The sequence below is a fragment of the Eulemur rufifrons genome, chromosome 7 (genome assembly GCF_041146395.1).
Source record: "Eulemur rufifrons isolate Redbay chromosome 7, OSU_ERuf_1, whole genome shotgun sequence".
In the NCBI taxonomy this organism is placed as follows: domain Eukaryota; kingdom Metazoa; phylum Chordata; class Mammalia; order Primates; family Lemuridae; genus Eulemur; species Eulemur rufifrons.
In genome coordinates, this window is record NC_090989.1 from 204569596 (window position 1) to 204586396 (window position 16801).

The 16801-nt window shown below is 39.9% G+C and overlaps 1 pseudogene; it reads right to left on the reverse strand.

Annotated features, from left to right (window-relative positions):
* Nucleotides 1-7408: 7408 nt before the first annotated feature.
* LOC138387150 (phospholipase A and acyltransferase 1 pseudogene) lies at nucleotides 7409-7908 on the reverse strand (annotated as a pseudogene).
* Nucleotides 7909-16801: the final 8893 nt, after the last annotated feature.

Here is a 16801-nt window from a genome sequence, read left to right on the forward strand (position 1 = left end):
AATACCTTTGTGCATGGGTTTTCTTGTATTGTTGAAGATTTATTTTCAGGGTAAATCCCTAGAAGTGTGATTTTTGGACCAAAGAGAAAATGTATATATAGTTTTGCTAGGTATTGCCCAATTCTTCTCCATATTGTTCTTACTAAGAGGAAATGAAAGTGTCTGTTTTTCCACAACTTCTTTGTTTTGTCAAGAGTTTATATTTTTGCCAATTTGATAGGTGTGAAATAGCATCTCATACAGTTTTAGCATGTGCATCTTTTTTTAATGAGTTGAGCATCTTTTCATATGTTCTTTTCCTTTAAAAAATAAATATAAAACTTTGGTGATGATACTTGCACTGAATTATTCATCAGTGCTTAAAAAAAAAAGAAATAAAACTTTTCTTCCCAAAGAATTTCTCTCTTGGATTCATGTACATAAACAGTAGTTTTATAATGTGTTAGAAGGTAATGACTTTTAAGATAAAGCATTATTTTGTAACAGAATTGAAAAATAGTTTGACACATGAAGTTAAAAAAAAAACACATTATTTGAGTGGAAATTCTGTATTTTCCAGTACAATTTGGAGAATGGCTAAGAATAATCTCTTTGTGTGGTATATTGCTCTATTACAAAAGGCTCTCACTTTTAATCTTGTAGAGTACATTGGGCAAGGGTTTTTACCCCATTTTGTAGTTGAGGAAACTGAGAGAGATTTGGCAACTTGTGCAAAAGGCGATGAGTTGGAATTAGAACTCAGGCCGTTTGACTTCCAGTCCAGTATTCTTTAAGTAACTAAACTCACAATATTGAATTGTGAGTTTACATCCTGGGCATTTGTGTTTCGGTCATGATTCAGAATTTGTGGTTTTTCTTCTGTGTTGATGAAAGACTCATTTAAAAAATTCTAATTATTTAAATGTAATTACCAAGTTAATAATGTTTATTAAATGTTTTCTCTTTGGGGGCATGCTCAGTTACTCAGGCTGAGTCAACTTTATAATTAATGGAGATGCCAAGAGAAGTGGAGAAACACTCTGTGCATACACAGAAGACTCATCTGCCATTGTCACACTGTCTTGGGTGTTCCTATCAATTTCCCATCAGTGACTGCTCGTCTCCCTGAAGATCAAGGCTAAACTCGGCCTGCAGCCCCTGAGAAACCTGCTCCTCCTGCCCCTCCTGCCCCTCCAGCTTCATGCTGCCCACTCTCCCTGGACTCTGTAACCACACTGTGTCTTTCAGTCCCACCCAGACTCGCCCCACCTTTGTACATCTTCCTGGGCTGCTTTTCTCTCCTTTTTTCACCCAGTTGAGGTCTTCTAGTCGTTCACTGCTCAGATCAGCATTGCTTATTCTGGGAAGCATCTCTAATCTCACTGACTACGCCAGTCTCCCTATTACATGCTCTCACGGCTCCACGTTCCCCTTCTTCATAGCCCTCCTTACAACTGCCACTTTATGAATGTTTGTGCAATTACTTGATTAACGTCCATCTCTCTCACTAGTGTGTGAGCCCGAGGAGAGGAAGAACTCTGGTTTTGCTCACCATGGTGTTCCACAGCCTAGCACAGTGCCTGGCACATGGTGGGAGCTCAATAAACCTTGATGGGTGAGTGATTTTGTGCATGATTGCATCCGTGCGTCTGCAGTGGGGGTAGGGGATGGGGAGTGTCCCTCTGCTTGGCATGCCATTTATGTACCTTCTTATCTTCTCTAGATCTTTTTTTTACCTTTCCATAGCTGTTTATACCATGTTGAGACTTTAGTAGAAGGATGCATGTTTAATCATATATTTGACTGCATTGCCTTCTAGCTCTACCTCTACATTTCTGCTCTCTGTTTTGTGATCTGTCAACTGGGACACAAACCCTACTCATACTCCTAACCGTTCCAGGCCTTCATGGGCTCAGTGGCTTTGGTGAGAATTTGAGGGCTTGCCTCCTCCATTACTACACTGAGTCTCCTTTCTTCTCTCTTGCTCTTTTTTTTTTGAAACAGAGTCTTGCTCTGTTGCCCTGGCTAGAGTGCAGTGGCATCACTGTAGCTCACTGCAACCTCAAACTGCTGGGCTCAAGCAATCCTCCTGCCTCAGCCTCTCGAGTAGCTGGGACTATAGGCACGCATCACGAAGCCCAGCTAATTTTTTCTATTTTTGGTAGAGACAGGGTCTTGTTCTTTCTCAGGCTGGTCTTGAGGTCTTGAACTCCTGACCTTAAGCCTCCCTGAGTGCTAGGATTACAGGCATGAGGCACTGCACCAGGCCTCTTCTTTTAAAACTTTCTCTTCTCTGCTGTATCTTCTTCTTCTTCCACTTCATTAAGTCATAGACATCTCACCACAGGCAGGGTAGTTTTGTGGAAGCCATCGTACCAGCCAACATCCATGAGCCCACCACACTCCCTTTGACCTAGTGGACTGATCTATACATTTTCCCAAAAGTGATGGATCTTGTACAAGATGAATTCTAGTGCCAGCTGCTAAAATCATACAATTTCATTGTTGCTGTGGTCTGCGTGTTGTGTGCCCTCAAATGCATATGTTAAAATCCTAACCCCAAGGTGATGGTATTAGGAGACAGAGGCTTTGGGAGGTAATTAGGCCATGAGGGGAGGCCTCATGCATGGGATTAGTGCCCTTTTAAAAGACGCTCCAGAGAACTTCCGCACCACATGAGGACACAGTGAGAAGAAACAAGAAGAGGGCCCTCACCAGACACAGAATCTGCCAGTGCCTTGATCTTGGCCATTCCAGCCTGCAGAACTGTGAGAAATAAATTTCTGTTATTTGTAGGCCACCAAGTTTACGGTATTTTGTTATATCAGCCCAAATAGCCTAAGGTGATTACATTATATTAGAGCAAAAAGTGGAGAGTGGTAGTATGTGCCTGTAGTCCCAGCTTTTTGAGGGGCTGTGGTGGGAGGATCACTTGAGCCCAGGCATTTGAAACTGCAGTGAGCCGTGACTGCACCACTGCACTATAGCCTGGGCAGCAGAACAAGATCCTGTCTCTCAAAAAAGAAAAAAAAAAAAGAGTGATATCATTTCCCGTCAAGTTTTGAGGACATTCAGTGCTCATGCCTTTTGGGGAGAAGTTGCTGGAGACAAGGATGAGAGGAAGTGAAGTGAGAATAACTTTCTCTCACTTTCTGAGTGTTGACTACAGAAAAAAGTTAAGCTTTTAAAGAATTCAAGTTAGCTTTATTCAGAAGTCTTACTGAGGCCTACAGACGGAGGCCGATAGCCTGGGAGCAGCCCTGTCAGACTGTTCCAACACGGCGTTTCAGTTCACAGTTTACATATAGGTGGTGAGGATGCAGTCTGTGCAAAATCAAGTCAAAGTTTGGATGCAAGAGTCCATCAGGTTTTAGATTACGAACATACATTTGGTTATAGATTGTAGAAACATAATCGCTAACCCTGTCTGATGTTATCTTACATGTAGGAAAAGGCAAGTCTGGGGTCATTTATCTTTTAAGGAACACAGTGCCTTTGGCAAGAGACACGGGGGGCCATGTGCTCTATCCTGTTTCATCTTCAAAGCATCTTTCCCAAGAGCTGTGGGAGTCAGGGGCTTTGTGAAATTCCCCTGGCAGCAGAAATGAGCAAATGGCTTCTTACGGTTGTTACTTTGTTTCGCCTGAGACACAGTCCGCCTGCCTGCTCTTATCACATGGCCTTCCTACAGGTGCTTTCCAGACTACCCCTTGTTTTCCCATCTCTACCCTCACACGTAGACAAATCCAATTCAGGACAGGCTATTTCCATTTGTGCAATCACCAAGCAGGACCTGGGGCAGCTCCAGGAGTCCTGACAGCAACGTGTCATCTACCTTTCGCAAACTTGAGCGTGTCTTTCTAAGTGTCCAAAGTACATATTTCTCGCAGCGCTTTTCTTTCAGGGTTCGTTTCATTTTTCTACCCAAGGTTACCTTAGGCAAGCATTTTGTGTGATATTGTTGTCATTTTAGAGTTTGAGATTTTAGTGCTGACCCTGGAGAGCCTCAGTTTTATTCTGTGCCAGGTGTTTGTAAGTGGGGACTTCATTCAGATAAATCAAGAACAATAAGCTGCCAACTCACTCCACCCCAACATTCATGGAGCATCTGCTGTGCTCTGGGAACCGTACTCAGGCACGTTATGTGCATTATCTCATTAAATCCTTACAACTGCCTTTTCAGACAGACAAGACTGTTTATTCCTGTCATCGAGTCAGGAAACTGGGATTCAGAGAGGGCAGGAAGTTTGTCCTGAGGCATACAGCTCTGACCAGCAGAGCCTGGATCTCACCTCCAACTCACATCAAGGCCAGCGAGCCTAAATGTTGGGCTATTTACCATGGCTGTGGGGGACGGGGAATGGAAAACAGTGTTCTGTGAAATCAACAGATATGTTTACACTCTCTGTGTAAACAGTGAAATGTCCCCAAAGGAGTCACACAAGAAGGGACAGTAACTCCAACAACACATTGGTAAATGTGGCTCTGCCTTAACTGCTCACTCTTGTTTTCGCTCTTCAATGTCTTCCTTTTCTTTTGCCATCATCTTTTTGTTATTCATCAATCCAAAAACCTGAACCAGCTCTCTTTTGGGATAATTGGTCTTACAGTTTTCCAGAAAAAACTCTGCTTCCCTTTTCACTTTTTCCTAGTATCTCTTCTCACAAAAGGCAACATCCCTAAATTTGTATCATTCCAGGCATTAGAGAACCAAGGTCACAAACATTTATAAGATTTTAAGGTTATCTACTCCATTCTCCCCCCAAAACATACGCACGTTACCTTTGCAGAATCATTATTCAAAATCTAAACTTTAAAGGCTCTCTAGGTGGCAGTCACTTAATTAGTAATTGTGATGACTTTAAGATAGGTTGAATTTGTGTGAGAGTGGTTGCCATCTCAAGCCAGAGCAGGCTGGGAACCAGTTCTGGAGCCTGCATACGGATCACAAGGTTCATGCAGCAGGAGGGCTAATGACATCCTTCTAGAAAAATGGAGTGACTCAGAATACAGATGTTCCGCCTACACGGCATTTGTAATTATGAGCTGGCGGTGGCAGTTCCCAGGGAGTCTTTGAATCATCTGTTCTTGTAGTTTCTCTTGCTGCTGCTCTTTTTAGAACAATCTAGGACATGTCAGCTGAAAAATGCATCATTGCTTGCAAAGAGAGAATGACTTTTTGCGTGGGGGTGAGGGACACGGAGAGTTCTCTTCCTCCCTCTCTGTTTGGGAACATGGTAGAGGGAATGAGCTAATAATTCTCAGAGAAATATATGGGTTCTGAAGAACCCAGATGCCTAGAGAGCACGAAGTGAATGCAGTTTAATGTTAGTTACAGTGTGTATACAATGAAGTCTTCAGGAGGACATGATAATTTCACTTTAATTACTAAATACTAACACAAAGGAGAGGAACCAGAGAAACCGGAATTTGCAGGCAGTTTCACGAAGTAAAAATAAACTGGGTACCTACTGTGAAATCACCTTTGGTGCAATTTGGCCCAAGGATGTGCCACTCCTGGTAATTTTCTCATCTGCATGTGAGCTTCTCAGTCTAGTAGACTCTGGGTTCAGATAAACAGATGGAATTTAAGGTCAGATGAGTTCCTGGGTCACCCTGACATGGGGGGACAGGCTATATATTTTTTATTTGTTGAGTATTTATCTGTACAAAGCACTCGGAAACGCACCAAATCCTAATATCTCCCCTAGTGTTCTCTTTCAATTACCTGGGTTCTAGGGCAGGTGGTGGAAGCAGAAGTAACACGTTATTAGTATCATAGAATTTTAGAGAAAAAAGCATTCAAAAGATGCTCCTCAAATATTTCTCTAATGCAGGCTCATGGACTAGTGGTGATTAGGAAATTATCAATTCGGACACACAAAGACAAAGAAACAAGGTGAGTTTTGTATAAAGCCAAATGTATTCAACTGAAAAGAATTTTTTTTTTTTTTGGTCTAGACTGTCCTACTTTTCTTATCTTTTAAAAGGCCATTTCATGGTGATTTTGGGGGAATGAGACCTTTGTCAGCTACCCTTTCACGTCTGCCCCATTTCCTGCCAGAGGAGAAGAGGCTGAAGAACCTGAGATCCAGATGGGGGTCAAACCTCATTTTGCACACAGTCCAGGCTAGCCCTTGTGAAGCTAAGATGAGGGCTTTCCCCTTCCAGTCTCAAGGGGAGCCTCCTACTTTGTCCCCTGAAACTGAATTCAGCTGGATCCATTCTAAATGGCCAATCTGACCTATACTCAGGCACAGGCAGGGGAGGTGGAACAGAAGGAGAATTACAGATTTACTGAGCTGAGCCCAGCTCAGTCTGCTCACCACACAAAGATAAGGACAGGCCCAGTGAACTCTGACCCCGTACCTTGCCCATGCAGGAACCATGCTGGGTGTAGGTCAGCCCTCATCAATCAGATTAGGTGCTTCTCTTCCTTTTGCATGGCAAGGAATTGGAATGAAAACTCTCCTCCCAGCATTGGCCTAGAGGTGGAAATGTTGGAGGAAGCTCTTTCCTCCAAGGACCGAAGTGGGGAACACAGGACGGCTGGGTAAACTATGGTATTTACGAAAAGAGCCTCGAGATGCCCTAATGATTTCATTGCAACCTGCTGGCACTGGACAGCTAAGGGTGGGGGAGAATCATAGAAAGGTATTCTTAGTTCCACAATCAAGCTAAGAGGGATTTTTTTTCATTAAAGAAAAAATGAAATTGTAGTAAGGTACACATAAAATTTACCATCTTAACCATTTTTAAGTCCACAGTTCAGTGGCATTAAATACATTCACATTATTGTGCTACCATCACCACTGTCCATTTCTAGAGCTTTTTCATCTTCCCAAACTGAAACTCTATAACCACTAAAGAATAACTCCCCATTCCTGCCTCCCCCAGTTCCTGACAACAACCATTCATCTACATGTCTCTGTGTCTGCATGTCTCTACTCCAGGTACCTCATATCAGTGGAATGTGCAGCATCAATTCACCAGCTTGCCTCAAGAGCCATATTTCAAACCTGCCTTGGTATCTCCATCCAGTAGAAACCGACCCATTCATATTTGAAAGAAATTATTTCTTCTTGATTTTTAAGCAGTGACTTGAACTTCCTCTAATGCCTCCAATTAGTGTAATGAAGTGTGTCAGTCTCACACAGATATTTGTCAAATTTCAGATGGAAAACTGTCTTCCTTAAACTTTTCTTTTCTATATCCCCTTATAAAGATTTGGATATATTCTCATGTAATCTTCTTATTCCCAGGTAATTTTTATTTTTTAAAGATAATATCAGTAAGTAATTTATTAAAGAGCCTGCCATCCCTCATTGGAATTTGGAACAATAATGATGCATTGAAAATAAGTATTCATCCCAGTTTTTTTTCCCTTTCTCATAAATTCCTTCAGTTCTAATATCTCTTCAGTAAATTGTTAATAGTATTTTGCTCTTTGTCCTTTTGGAAACAAGCCCAGGAATGAGAAGGCACCAACAGCAGCTGACACAAACCCAGTGGTGCTTATTGCTCAGTTGGCCTGCTCTGAAACTGCTTCTCCATATGGAAGCAAAGTCACAAAATGCTCACAGTTGTTGACAAATAAGTCATAGGCCACCTCCTGTCCAATAACTAACTCTGACCGTTGCATGGCTTCTTCCACGGGGGGAGGGGGTATGTTTCATCGTATTTATTGTTTATACGTGTCATTTCCCACAGCATCCTTCAAGAGCTGCGTCTTCACCAGGGCCTTTGTGCTGAATACAGACGTGGAGTAGTAAATGGCGTGGGAATGCCATCTACAGGCGCTATGCTGGTACCATAACCATCACCCAAGTACGGCGCCTAGTGCTGATAGCCAGGAGGGAACACTTCAATTAAGTCCCCTGGGTGGGGCTTGCCAGGGCAGCTCAAACTGAAGCAGTCATGAAACGCCATCTCACTCATAAGCCCGGGTCGTCCTCCCGCGCCCTCCTGCTAGCGGCCGCGGAGGACCCCCATCTGCACCCGGCAGAGGCCAAGGCGGCAGCAGCCCACCACTACTCGGGCCGCCCTGCAGGGCCCACGCCGGCCCCAGCCCTGCTGCGCAGAGAGGCTCCGGCGACCCCCACAGCGGGTCCAAGACGCTCGCGTGTGGCGGCCCTCAAGTGATTTTTAAAATGAGTTCTTCAGAATTCTTCGTTATACTGAGAGTCAGGGTTTAGAAATTCACAGTTACCACGTTATCTGTATGAGCCAGGGACTGGGAAGTTATTAAGATGTCTAGCATAATATACAAGGAGGAAAATGTGGGGGAAGAAGAGATTTTAACTAGATATTAGGTAGGAAGAAAGCAAAGCAACCTTTTATGACTTGATTTTCTTACTTTAGAACATTATTTCCAAAATTTACCTTGGAAGTGAGAATCCATATCTTATCTAGATTGCTTTATGGTTCCTAAAACGTGATTTGATCCTAGCATTACAAGATTCCTATTGATATCTCTGTCTTTGATGCACAGATAATGTTATGTAATGTCTAGTTATGTAATGCCTAGCATTACATGGTTTCTATCTTTGTTTTTGATAAACAGAAGCAATGTTTATTTGAGGTGTTACCGTGGGAAGTATAGCCAGCAATTTCTAAGAAGTGACAGTGCTCATCTCTCCAGAAGAGAGTCATGAGGAGTGGCCTGCAAGAGGTCAGGGAGTGGCCTGCAAATGAAAATGTGCTCTGCCCAAGAGTGATGCCAAAAAGGTATCAGTCACAAAGCAAAACAAATGTTGCAGATATGAGGGTGTCTTTAAAAAGTTCATAGAAAATGCATGTTATGGAAAAACTATGCATGGATTTCAAAAGTTTTTTGCACCAAAATAAACTCATACTAACTTCTTGTAACATTTCTGAACAGGATCTATTAATAGTTTGAGGCACTAAGCAGGGTAAGAAAAGAGGCCATATTAGAGCAACATGAATTCTGCTAAAATTGAAGCAAGAACATACCAGTTATATTGGGCTAGAACAAACAAACAAAAAAACAAACAAACAACAAAAACACGCTGGGTGCAGTGGCTCATGCCTGTAATCCTAGCACTCTGGGAGGCTGAGGCGGGACTATTGCTTGAGGTCAGGAGTTCAAGACCAGCCTGAGCAAGAGTAAGACCCCCGTCTCTACTAAAAATAGAAAATATTAGCCAGGCATGGTGGTGCGCACCTATTATAGTCCCAGCTACTCAGGAGGCTGAGGCAGGAGGATTGCTTGAGTCCAGGAGTTGGAGGTTGTGGTGAGCTATGATGACACCACTGCACACTGCCCAGGGCAACAGAACGAGACTCTGTCTCAAAACAAAACAAAAAAACCAAACCAAAACCAAAACCAAATAAAACAAACACAAAAAACAGGAGATGAAACATGGGTTGGTCAGTATGATCCTGAAGACAAAGCATAATCAAAACAATGGCATCAAGAGGTGGAAGTGTCCAGTCAAAGCAAAAGCGGACAGGTCAAGAGCAAAGGTCATGGCAATCGTTTTTTTGGAGATGTTCAAGGCATTTTGCTTGTTGACTTTCTAGAGGGCCAAAGAAGGATAACATCTGTTTATTACGAGAGTGTTTTGAGAAAGTTAGCCAAACCTTTAGCAGAGAATTGACTGGGACAGCTTCACCAGGAGTCCTTCTCCACCGTGACAACGCTCCTGCTCATTCCTGTCTTCAAACAAGGGCAATTTTGCAAGAATTTCCATGGAAATTATTAGGCATCCAAATTACAGTCCTGATTTGACTCCTTTTGACTTATTTTTGTTTCTTAATCTTAACAAAAAATCTTTAAAGGGCACCCATTTTCTTCAGTTAATAATATAAAAAAGACTCATTGACATGGCTAAATTCCCAGGACCCTTAGTTCTTTAGGGATGGACTAAATGGCTGGTATCATGGCTCATAAAGTGTCTTGAACCTGGTGGAGCTCATGTGGAGGAATAAAGTCTATGTTTTTGTTTTTATCTTTTAATTCTATTTTTCCACAAACTTTCTGAAGTCCCCTCATATACCTTCTCAGCCATTTCTAGAGTGGCTCTCATCATTCCTTCCTTAATTCCTTTTTCATTTATCCAATAAATAATTATTAAATGCTTGTTCTGTATGTGCCTTGCTTTGATCTAGTTACTTGGGATATCTCAGTGAACAAAAGAGGAAAGAATAAAAAAATGTAAAATGCTTTGCCCTTTTGGAGCTCACATTCCAGCAGAGGTGAGGAGAAATAGCCACTGAATGGCAAGTGTAACAGATAAGTCATGCTAAAGATCTGAATATATGACCGGTGAAAAGGGAAGGTGGGGGACTCCTTGGTGGGGTCAAATGGGCCCGAGGATTACTGGAAAAACCAAGCCTTATTGCCTAACTTGTCTTCAGGCTAATGTGAAATATATTTTAATTTTTGAAGTATGATTTTTTTATTCTTAGAAATTTTACTTACTCCAGTGCAAAGCAAGAAGATCATGGTAGCTATAGTTTCCCAGAGTTTGTTCTGCAATAAAACAGATTTCATTCAGATGTACAAGCAAATAACACACATTTTTAACAGAGCCCAGAATTCTCTTTTCTTCACACTAGATGGCAGTCAAGTTAAAGAAAAACATCCAAATCAGTTGTCTTATTTGCACAGGGATTTGGTGACTTTTCCCACAAAGCTGAGATGAGGATGGAGTCAGAGCAAAATCTGTATAAAGAAAAAGTTAAATTTCAATGGAGACATGATGTGACACTAACATGTCACACGCATATTTTGGCAGAGTGTGTTTGGGGCAGATATCTCTTTCTTTCTCTGTCTTTCTCTGCATGTGTGTCTTTATAGGGTAAGCCTAGAAAACATTAGAGGACTATTAACTCTAACTTCCAATACATGATGTTAACTTTTGGTTGCAAAAAGTTATTTTGACCTTATCCTTAAATAAAGCTCCTGGGTTTGTTAACTTCCCCCCTCCCCCCCACTCCCGGGCATCATTTAACTTATCCACTCAAGACAATTTAGGTTTCAGAGTACATTTAATGTGAAAATAAGAAACCCTGAGGAAGTCAGCTCTTCAGTGTTTTTCAAGTGTTTTAGCAAGAAATTCAAGAGTAATGTCAAGATTCTCAGAATAACAACGACAATGAATATATGGAGGGGGGTGGTGGTGAGGAGATAAAGCAATTGTGTCCAACTGTTAACAATTGGTGACCCTGGGTAGAAGGTATATGATGTTCACTGTACTAGTCTTGTAACTTTTTCATAGTTTTAAGTTTTTTCAAAATAAAAAATAGAAAGAAAGTCATCACAAAATATGTGGTTTACTCACACACATAGTAGATGTATAGAAGGAATTACCGTGCAGCACAATCACACGTACAGCACGCACACCAAACACAGGAGTCTAAGAAGTCCTGGATGAGATCTGTCTTTTTAGAAAATCAAGGGCAAGTGTTGACTAATAGCTGGGTCCCAGGCTGGTATTCATTCACTCCATCATGCAACAAATATTTATTGAACAACTACTAAGTGTGAGTCTCTGTATAGGGGTCACAGCAGTGAGCATTGTAGACAAAGTTCCTGCCCTCCTGAAGCTTACATCCACCTGGAAAGACAAATAAATATATGGTAGATTGGGTGGTAATAAGCACTAGAAAGAGAACAAAAGTAGGAAGTTAGGAGAGAAAGTGACAAGGTATTCCGGTTACTCTGGAGAGAGTGGTCAATGCAGTCCAGCCTCTGAAGAAGAGACATGGACTCAGAGCCCTGAGGAAGTGAGGTGTGGACCCTGTGCACATCCAGGAAGAATGTTCCAGGCAGAGCCAGAAATGGGCAAGCAGCCAGTGAGACTTCAATGAAGTGTGGAAGATGAGGGTGGACAGGTCCCAGGGCCAGTTTACCATCTGGCCTTTTGGGCCAGCAAAGAATCATTAATGCCCAACATTTATCAAGTATCTTTTTTTGGAAAACAGTTTGGTGGTTTCTCACAAGGTTAAACGTAGAATTACCGTAGGACCCAGTAATTCCACTTCTAGGTATATACACTCACAAGAACTGGGAGCAGGGCTCCAAAGAGATACTCGTACACCCACGCTCATAGCGGCATTATCCACAAAAGCCAAAAGGTGGCAGCAAGTGAAGTGTCCCTCAATGGATGACTGAATAAGCAAAAGTGCTACATACACACAGTGGAATATAGTTGAGCCTTGAGAAGGAATGAAATTCTGATATATGCTACAACGTGGATGAACTTTGAAGGCATTCTGCTAAGTGAAATAAACTGGACACAAAAGGACAAGTAGCTGTATGATTCCACTTATATATCACATCTAAAACAGGAAAATTCATAGAACAGAAAGTAGAATAGAGGTTATCAGAGGATGAGGGGAGAGGGTAATGGGAGTTATTGTTTAATAAGAATAGGGTTTCCGTTTGGAATTATGAAAAAGTTCTCGAGATGGATAGTGGTGATAGTTACACAATATTGGGAAGGCACTTAATGCTATTAAACTGTACACTTAAAAATGGTAAAGTTTATATTGTGCTTATTTTACCACAATTAAAAAAGCTGTCTTCATTGATCTTATTCATATTATCAGTTATCCTGTCCAGGTAACTAATTTACAAGGACGTTAAGATATGGAATACTTTCTAGCAGTATTAACCGTCAATTTTTATCATGTTTTCTCCCTCTTCTCCACCAAAAAGAAAAAATTCACACAACTAAATTGCTTTATTTACACTGATTATCACTAAGAGTCTTTTCTTAAGGAGGAAATGCATTAATAGATTAAAATAACATTAAGAAATATTTATCAGGGTGAAGAATTAGAAAGAAACTAAATGTTCAATGATTGGGAAATAGTGAAAGAATTTTAAGCATTTGTTCAATAGAGTATTATGTGTCCATTAATATGATGATGACTTGTGAAAATGCTTATGGATAAATATTAAATAAAAATGGCAGCATATAAAATTTTACATGGAGTAGGATCTCATAAGTGGAAGAAAAACACATACTGAAGGAACTAAAAATAAAAGGTAATTTGCCAAGATATTGATGGTGTTACTCTCTAGGTGCTAGCATTATGGGTGATATGTTTTTATTATTATCAGTCTTGCTCTGTTGCCCCAGGTAGAGTGCAACGGCATCATCATAGCTCACCGCAAACTCAAACTCCTGGGCTCAAGTGATCCGCCTGCCCCAGCCACTCAAGTAGTTGGGACTACTGGCTAATTTTTCTATTTTTAGTAGAGATGGGGTCTCACTCTTGCTCAGGCTGGTCTTGAACTCCTGACCTCAAGCAATTCTTCCATCTCAGCCTCCTAGAGTGCCAGGATTACAGGCGTAAACTACTGCTCCTGGCCTTATTTTCATTATATTTTTATTTATTTTTATTTTCCCACAATTTTTGTTATAAATATCTTCAAAAATGCAGAAGATTTAAAAGACTAAGACACTGAACATCCATGTAACCTCTAGTTAGATCCAACAATTCTTAACGTTTTCCCATATTTGACCGACCCATCTATGTATCTATGTATCTACCTGTCTAATTTAAGAGATGGCAAACTATGGCTAAAGGCCAAATTTGGCCCATCACCTGTTTTTGTACAGCTCTGAATTAAGAAGGGTTTTTACATTTTCAATAGGAACATTTAAAATGCAAATGTATAGGTACCTACTACAAAATAGCTTTGATTTTGCTTCTTGATCTGCAAAGCCTAAAACATTTACTATCTGGCCCTTTACAGAGAAAATTTGCCAACTCCTGATCTCTCTCTCTCTCTCTGTCTCTTTCTCTCTCTCTCTCTCTCTCACACACACACACACACACACACACACACACAATTTTGCTGAACCATTTGAAAACAAGCCGCAGACATTATAGCATTTCTACCTCAAACACTTCATTATGCATCTCCTAAAATTAAAGTAATAGTCCTACTAAACTGTAACACTATTATCACACCAAAGAAATACATTTCATAATATCATACAATACTTATCCACATGCAAATTTATGTGATTGTATTTGCAAATCTCACAAAATGAAGATGTACAACTTTATAAATAATAAAAGAAAAATCTCTTACTTCAAAATCATATTTTTAACAATCAACATGAATTTTTGGCATCAATTTTATTATTCAAGGGATTTAGGAAAGCTACTCTAACCAGCTGATCCCCTGGACATTTAATGTGTTTTCAGGTCAAACAGATCATATTCTGTAAAGCATCTAGCATTTGTGGTTGTGGTTTTGTTTGCTGTAACTGTTGGCAGGACAAGTCAGGAGGCTGTGTAATCTTTTCTTCGTATTCGAAAAGTAATCACTACTACTTAATAATTTTTAAAGCTGGGTGATTTATACTTGGTAGTTTGTTGTACTATTCCTTCTACCATTTTTGTGTATGATGAAAATTTCCATAATAAAAAAATGTAGGTACATATCATTATGGTAATAGACTTGATTTATGTTCTACATCTACCAAGACAAAATTGCATTTAAAGTATATCAGAACCCTGAAACTTAGATGTGAAAATTGTATGTGTGTTTGTACGAACTTTTTATTTTAGAGTAGGAAACATGGCAGTTAGGTCAAACAAAACATAGAAAGATAGGCTTAAAAATTTGAATGGATTTTGAGAAAAGGCTACTTTATCCTTTGGGAGTCTTGTTTTTGTAAACATTTCATTTTTTGTGGGATGAGAATCATGTGTTGTAATCACCTGATTTAGCTGTGGTATAACTAAGTCTGGAAGGTTTTGGGACGCTCTGTTTTTAAAATTCCCCATCACCAATCATGATTATGGTTACATGAGATACGTGCCTTGAAAAAAGAAATCTGTTTCCCAAAGCTCTGGAGTTATTTAAACCATGTACTTTGTAAACTCATCTTTGTTCTGTTTGAGCCATAATGTTATGTCTGCTTTCACCACAATCATATGGGTAAGGAACTGGCAGGTCAGGCCCGCTCCCATCCTGCCACAGTGTAGAATGCTTTATGAAGTCAATCAAATTCCTTCTCCTTGCTTTGCAAAGAGCTCAAAGATAAATATTCTAGCGCGGTTTTCTTTTTAAAGTGGAGATAATCATGCTGTGTTATTTAGTGAGAAACAATTTAATAATGAAACATTTGCAAAAGGGCTATAGGGAACCCTTGAAAACTCTTATGGTACAAAATGTAGCACTATTATATTTTTACAAACATAAAACAGATTTTCAATATGCTTAATGAGATATCAAGATAAAAGTTATCAATTATGGAGTATTAAGTTCAGGGCAGCCAGATATACTTGAATTTGCATAATAAATATACATTCTTTGGGAAAGAAGTTGTCACAAAACAGTTTCTTCCCACTGAGTAGGAAGTGTACGTTCATGACCCCTTTCTCTTTGTATGTTATCCTTATTATATGATAATGTAATTTTGGTCTAGACTTTGTAGTCCAGCACTTCTTTATTATACCAGGATAGAATTCTATTTATATACTTGTTTGGCTTCATCTGGGTTTATGAAGCAGCTTTTCACCTGTTAATGTCATTTCTCTAACATGTGTCTTCTTTCCTTCATCCTTTCATCATACATTTATTGGTCACCCATTACAGTTGGTTTTTATTTGTGGTAGTTATGTTCTACAAAGTTGCCACGAACACTGGATTAGTGAACACGGAATCATTTTTCCTAGGGAAAATACAGGGTTAGGTTCCTTCGCGTCTCTGGCTACAACATTTTTGTCAACCAACCTATACATAATCTTGTTTTATGGGTGTTTCTGTTTAACGATACTTTATTTACTATCTAGTTGATTAACATTGAACTTATGGCCAACAGTGCTATACAACTTGTGCCCGAACAAAGCTTATTTAACACGTATTTTCTCTAAATAACATCACAGCCTCTTTTCACTTAGAAACACTGGACAACATTTCAGCACCCTACTTGGGGCCACTTTAAATAGTGAAACCACCAACAGAAAGCACAAAAATGTGAAAAACATGGCAATAAATACACTACAAAAAGGACAGTGGTATGAGAGCTGAAACAAGAAAGCAGTGCAAAGCCTTGTTTTAACCTCAGCTGGGAACGGGCAGCTCAAATTTTTCACTGTTTTGTACATGCACATGTCCACAAAAGTGCCCTAAATATTGATTTTGGGTGACAAACAAATTTTAGTGAATTCTCAAATATGGAATCTGTGAATAATGAGGATTAACTATATTTATATTTACTCTGCTAAGTTCTGGAAACCAAAAGACGTGTGATAGAAAGAAAAGAAAAAAAGGAAGTAAAAGGATAAAATGTATGTGTCTGAGAGAGAGAGAAAATGCTTAAGGGAGAGAGATGATATATAATACTATGGATAAATCTTAGCAATGTAATATTAAATGAAATAGTAATTTCCCCCAAAATATGTACAAACATAGTCTGGAGAAACAAGGCACCGTAGCCAAGGGATCAAAGCTAATGTCACCAACAAGGGCCTTCTGGATATGATTTAGTAAGAAGGACACAGCATCACTTTTGTGGTATTTCTGCTCAAAATGCGTAATCTGAATTAATCAAAAGGAAACATCAGAAGAACCCAAACTGAGGGACATTAATAAAATACCAGGCACTGACATGTTAAAATACCAGACATTCATAATGTTAATGTCATGAGGAGCAAAGAAAAGCTGAGGAAATATTTCAGATTAAAGAAGACTAAATAAAAATAAAGAGACACAACAACTGAGCGCAATATGTGATTCTGGACCAGACTATGTCCTTGAAAATAATTGCTATAACCGATATTATTGGGACAATTGACAAAACTTAAAAATGGACTATAGATAAGAAAC